This window comes from Periplaneta americana, chromosome 12 (genome assembly GCF_040183065.1).
Source record: "Periplaneta americana isolate PAMFEO1 chromosome 12, P.americana_PAMFEO1_priV1, whole genome shotgun sequence".
Lineage (NCBI taxonomy): Eukaryota > Metazoa > Arthropoda > Insecta > Blattodea > Blattidae > Periplaneta > Periplaneta americana.
In genome coordinates this window covers 15,531,298-15,537,297 of record NC_091128.1, presented here as the reverse complement: position 1 = coordinate 15,537,297, position 6,000 = coordinate 15,531,298, and the positions used below count along the sequence as shown (strand labels likewise).

General features: G+C 41.0%; 1 non-coding gene across 1 annotated transcript; it reads left to right on the top strand.

Moving 5' to 3' along the window:
* The first annotated feature begins 3,480 nt into the window (after positions 1-3,480).
* On the top strand, positions 3,481-3,552 carry TRNAK-CUU (transfer RNA lysine (anticodon CUU)). The gene has a single exon. It is a non-coding gene; the product is annotated as a tRNA-Lys (tRNA).
* The last annotated feature ends 2,448 nt before the right edge of the window (positions 3,553-6,000 follow it).

The following is a 6,000-nucleotide window of genomic DNA, read 5'->3' as shown; positions in this document are numbered from 1 at the left end:
TGTTCGTTAACATAAAACCACAATTTATGTCACACGGAGTTAGTGTGCACTCGAAGTTGGTTGCTTCACGGCTGTCAGCCCACTTTGATGTCTGTGGATATACAGGGAAAAATTGGATCGGTGTCGGTTAGAGTTCCCGAGTAGCTCAGTGGTAGAGCATTGGTACGTTAAACCAAAGGTCTCTAGTTCAATACCCGGCCCCGGAACAATTTTTCTCTCGAAATTATTCAAATCAACTTTACAGGGAGTTATACCTGAAATCTTGATTAGCATAATACACGTCACTGTTCGTTAACAGAAAACCACAATTTAAGTCACACGGAGTTAGTGTGCACTCGAAGTTGGTTTGCTTGACGGTTGTCAGCCCACTTTGAGGTCTGTGGATATAGAGGGAAAATTTGGATCGGTGTAGGTTAGAGTTCCCGAGTAGATCTGTGGTAGAGCATTGGTACGTTAAACCAAAGAACCCGGGTTCGATACCCGGTCCCGGAAATATTTTTCCCTCGAAATTATTCTAATCAAATTTATAGGGAGTTATACCTGAAATCTTGATTTGCATAATACACGTCACTGTTCGTTAACACAAGACCAGAATTTAAGTTACACGGAGTTAGTGTGCACTCGAAGATGGTTGCTTGACGGTTTCAGCCCAATTTGAGGTCCGTGGATATAGAGGGAAAAATTGGATCGGTGTCGGTTAGAGTTCCCTAGTAGCTCTGTGGTAGAGCGTTGGTACGTTAAACCAAAGGACCCGGGTTCGATACCCGGCTCCGAGACAATTTTTCTCTCGAAATTATTCAAATCAACTTTACAGGGAGTCATACCTGAAATCTTGATTTGCATAGTACTCGTCACTGTTCGTTAACAGAAAACCACAATTTAAGTCACACGGAGTTAGTGTGCACTCGAAGTTGGTTGTTTGACGGTTGTCAGCGCACTCTGTGATCTGTGGATATATAGGGAAAAATTGGATCGGTGTCGGTTAGAGTTCCCGAGTAGCTCAGTGGTAGAGCGTTAGTACGTTAAACCAAAGGTCCCGGGATCGATACCCGGCTCCGGAACAATTTTTCCCTCGAAAATAATCAAATCTACTTTACAGGGAGTTATACCTGAAATCTTGATATGCATAATACACGTCACTGTTCGTTAACAGAAAACCACAATTTACGTCACACGGAGTTAGTGCGCACGCGACGTTGGTTGCTTCACGGTTGTCAGCCCACTTTGAGGTCTGTGGATATAGAGGGAAAAATTGGATCGGTGTCGGTTAGAGTTCCCGAGTAGCTCAGTGGTAGAGCGTTGGTACGTTAAAACAAAGGTCCACCGTCCGATACCCGGCTCCGGAACAATTTTTCCCTCGAAATTATTCAAATCAACTTTACAGGGAGTCATACCTGAAATCTAGATTTGCATAATACACGTCACTGTTCGTTAAAAGAAAACCACAATTTAAGTCACACGGAGTTAGTGTGCACTCGACGTTGCTTGCTTGACGGTTGTCAGCGCACTCTGAGGTCTGTGGATATAGAGGGAAAAATTGGATCGGTGTGGGTTAGAGTTCCCGATTAGCTCAGTGGTAGAGCGTTGGTACGTTAAAACAAAGGTCCCGCGTTCGATACCCGGCTTCGGAATAATTTTTCCCTCGAAATTATTCAAATCAACTTTACAGGGAGTCATACCTGAAATCTTGATTTCCATAATACCCGTCAATGTTCGTTAACAGAAAACCACAATTTAAGTCACACGGATTTAGTGTGCACTCGAAGATGGTTGCTTGACGGTTGCAGCCCAATTTGAGGTCCGTGGATACAGAGGGAAAAATTGGATCGGTGTCGGTTAGAGTACCCGAGTAGCTCTGTGGTAGAGCGTTGGTACGTAAAACCAAAGGTCCCGGGTTCGATACCCGGCTCCGGGACAATTTTTCTCTCGAAATTATTCAAATCAACTTTACAATGAGTCATACCTGAAATCTTGTTTTGCATAATACTCGTCACTGTTCGTTAACAGAAAACCACAATTTAAGTCACACGGAGTTAGTGTGCACTCGACCTTGGTTGCTTGACGGTTGTCAGCCCACTTTGAGGTCTGTGGTTATAGATGGAAAAATTGGGTCGGTGTGGGTTAGAGTTCCCGAGTAGCTCAGTGGTAGAGCGTTGGTACGTTAAAACAAAGGTCCCGCGTTCGATACCCGGCTCCGGAACAATTTTTCCCTCGAAATTATTAAAATCAACTTTACAGGGAGTTATACTTGAAATCTTGATTTGCATAATACACGTCACTGTTCGTTAACACAAGACCACAATTTAAGTCACACGGAGTTAGTGTGCATTCGAAGATGGTTGCTTGACGGTTGTCAGCCCAATTTGAGGTCCGTGTATATAGAGGGAAAAATTAGATCGGTGTCGGTTAGAGTTCCCAAGTAGCTCACTGGTAGAGAGTTCGTACGTTAAACAAAAGGTCCCGGGTTCGATACCCGGCTCCGATACCGTCACTGTTTGTTAAAGAAAACCACAATTTAAGACACACGGAGTTAGTGTGCAGTCGAAGTTGGTTGCTTGACGGTTGTCAGCCCACTTTGAGGTCTGTAGATAAAGAGGGAAAAAAAGGATCGGTGTCGGTTAGAGTTCCCGAGTAGCTCAGTGGTAGAGCGTTGGTACGTTAAACTAAATGTCCCGGGTTCGATACCCGGCTCCGGAACAATTTTTCCTCGAAATTATTCAAATCAACTTTACATGGAGTTATACCTGAAATCTTGATTTGCATAATACACCTCACTGTTCGTTAACAGCAAACCACAATTTAAGTCACACGGAGTTAGTGTGCACTCGACGTTGGTTGCTTGACGGTTGTCAGCCCACTTTGAGGTCTGAAGATATAGAGGGAAAAATTGGATCGGTGTCGGTTAGAGTTCCCGAGTAGCTCAGTGGTAGAGCTTTGGTACGTTAATCCAAAGGTACCGGGTTCGAAACCCTGCTCCGGAACAATTTTTCTCTCGAATTTATTCAAATCAACTTTACAGTGAGTCATACCTGATATCTTGATTTCCATAATACACGTCACTCTTCGTTAACAGAAAACCACAATTTAAGTCACACGGAGTTAGTGTGCACTCGAAGTTGGTTTGCTTCACGGTTGTCAGCCCACTTAGAGGTCTGTGGATATAGAGGGAAAAATTGGATCGATGTAGGTTAGAGTTCCCGAGTAGCTCACTGGTAGAGCAATGGTACGTTAAACCAAAGCTCCCGGGGTCGAAACCCGGCTCCGGAACAATTTTTCCCTCGAAATTATTCAAATCAACTTTACAGGGAGTCATACTTGAAATCTTGATTTGCATAATACTCGTCACTTTTCGTTAACAGAAAACCACAATTTAAGTCACACGGAGTTAGTGTGCACTCGAAGTTGGTTGCTTGACGGTTGTCAGCCCACTCTGATGTTTGGGGATATAGAGGGAAAAATTGGATCGGTGTCGGTTAGAGTTCCCGAGTAGCTCAGTGGTAGAGCATTGGTACCTTAAACCAAAGTTCCCGGGTTCGATACCCGGCTCCGGAACAATTTTTCCCTCGAAATTATTCAAATCAACTTTACAGGGAGTTATACCTGAAATCCTGATTTGCATAATACACGTCACTGTTCGTTAACAGAAAACCACAATTTAAGTCACACGGAGTTAGTGTGCACTCGAAGTTTGTTGCTTGACGGTTGTCAGCCCACTTTGATGTCTGTAAGATATAGAGGGAAATATTGGATCAGTGTCGGTTAGAGTTCCCGAGTAGCTCAGTGGTAGAGCTTTGGTACGTTAATCCAAGGGTACCGGGTTCGATACCCGGTGTACGATTTGCTTCCCGTCTTTTATTGAAATAAATAATTATTTCCATTCGCCTCAACTGGATCCTGTAAGAATTTCAATTTTGCCTGTTTCCTTCTTTCTACTACCAAGCAACTCTCTTCATGAAACCACGATTTCTTTTTCTTAGTTTCATAAAAACCTATGTTCTGTTCAGCTGCAATTTTGATATTATCTAGGATATTTTCCCACACGCTATTAACATCTAACTCTTCCTCAACTTCGTCGGAACTCGCTAATACGGCAAACCTATTTGAAAATTCGACCTGATAATGATGCTTAGTTTCCTTGACCTTTAACTTTGGAATATGGAATTTTCGAATATTGACTTGTTGCTCTACTCGCTTGGCTACTGATAGTCTTTCTTCTAGTTCTCCAATTACCAAATAATGGTCAGAATTACAGCCTGTCTCCCTGAAGGTTCGAATGTCTACTATACTAATATGTCCTCGTTTATCTATCAAGATGTGATCTATCTGGTTATGTGTCAATCCATCTGGAGAAGTCCAAGTATATTTATGTATATTCTTATGGGGGAACATTGTACTTTTGACAATTAAATGTTTTGATGTGGCAAAGCTGACTAATCTAACTCCATTATCATTACTAGTTACGTATAGGCTCTCTTTTTCAATAGTCGGTTTGAAAATATCCTCCCGCCCTACTTTAGCGTTGAAATTTTCATGTGTTATCTAGGTTTCTGGTCAAAAGTGTGTTGAAATTCCTCACAGAAACTATCCTTTATATGGTCGTCTTTTTCTTCTATAGGGGCGTGAGCATATTTTATAACTACGATATCGCACCATCTACTCTTAAGTACTAAATACGATAACCTATCACTGATAAATTCGAGCTTTTACTGCTGATTTTATTCTTTTATGGATAAAGAATCCTGTTCTTAATATTAGTGATTATCGTTTCCTTCCCCATAATACAACAAGTAATCTCCAATTTGTGTTATGCCGTTCCCATCTAATCTAACCTCCTGTACTCCCACAAAGTCTATTCTATATCAGGCTAGTTCTTTTGCTACTAATGATCCCCTCCTGTTCTATATAGACTTGTAACATTCCAAGTACCAAATCCTATAACCTTATTCCTTTGCTGTGGTCGTGCCAGAGAATCAGTCCCATTCCGAGGCTTATTTTGAGGTTTCGTAACAAGATGTTTTTTACGGTAATAGGTTGTTAGGCCTTCGCCCAACCCCTAAGCTGGAGGACCACCCCTCATCGGCTCTATGCGGCTGCTTATTCAATATGTTCGCAGCTACCCTCCATATCTGGAGGCCGTCTCTTCGATCCGCAACCTGAGAACGCGCTATCCCGTGGCGATAGGGACCCACAATACATGGATAATAATAATAATAATAATAATAATAATAATAATAATAATAATAATAATAATAATAATAATAATAATTGTTGAGGTCGTACAAAATTTCTGTCCAATATTCTTTCGAGAAGATTAACTCCCTACGTAGATGAAATTATTGGGGATCATCAGTGTGGTTTTAGGCGTAATAGATCGACTATTGATCAGATTTTTTGTATTCGACAGATATTGGAGAAAAAATTGCAGTATAAGGGTACAGTGGATCAGTTATTCATAGATTTCAAAAAGGCGTATGACTCGGTTAAGAGAGAAGTATTATATGATAGTCTTATTGAATTTGGTATTCCCAAGAAACTAGTTCGATTAATGCACTATCACCTTTAATTTTTAACTTCGTTCTAGAATATGCCATTAGGAAAGTTCAAGATAACAGACAGGGTTTGGAATTGAACGGGTTACATCAGCTTCTTTTCTATGCGGATGACGTGAATATGTTAGGAGAAAATCCTCAGACGATTAGGGAAAACATGAAAATTTTACTGGAAGCAAGTAAAGAGATAGGTTTGGAAGTAAATCCCGAAAAGACAAAGTATATGGTTATGTCTCGTGACGAGAATATTGTACGAAATGGAAATTTATCCTTCGAACAGGTGGAAAAATTAAAAAATCTTGGAGCAACAGTAACATATATAAATGGCACTCGGTAGGAAATTAAACACAGAATAAATGTGGGAATTGCGTGTTATTATTCGGTTGAGAAGCTTTTTTCATCTAGTCTGCTGTCAAAAAATCAGAAAGTTAGATTTTATAAAACAGTTATA